The sequence below is a fragment of the Lupinus angustifolius genome, unplaced genomic scaffold (genome assembly GCF_001865875.1).
Source record: "Lupinus angustifolius cultivar Tanjil unplaced genomic scaffold, LupAngTanjil_v1.0 Scaffold_473, whole genome shotgun sequence".
NCBI classification, from domain to species: domain Eukaryota; kingdom Viridiplantae; phylum Streptophyta; class Magnoliopsida; order Fabales; family Fabaceae; genus Lupinus; species Lupinus angustifolius.
Genome location: NW_017727857.1, coordinates 74,672 through 75,191, shown reverse-complemented (window position 1 = coordinate 75,191; position 520 = coordinate 74,672).

The following is a 520-nucleotide window of genomic DNA, read 5'->3' as shown; positions in this document are numbered from 1 at the left end:
CAACCTCATCCTCATACTCATCCTCATCCTATACTCATTCTCATCCTCATCCTATACTCATTCTCATCCTCATCCTCACTCTACTCCTCATCTTATCCTATCCTCATCCTCGTCCTCATCATATCCTCATCATCATTCTCGTCCTCATCCTATCCTCATCCTCATTCTCATCCACATTCTACTCCTCATCCTATCCTCGTCCTCATCCTCATCCTCATCCTCATCCTCATCCTCATCCTCATCCTCATCCTCATCCTCATCCTCATCCTCATCCTCATCCTCATCCTCATCCTCATCCTCATCCTCATCCTCATCCTCATCCTCATCCTCATCCTCATCCTCATCCTCATCCTCATCCTATCCTCATTCTCATCCTCACCCTATCCTCATCCTCATTCTCGTCTTCATCCAATCTTTATCCTAATCCTCATCCTCTTCCCCACCCTCATCCTCATTCTCATCCACATTCTACTCCTCATCCTATCCTCGTCCTCATCCTCATCCTCATCCTATCCTCATT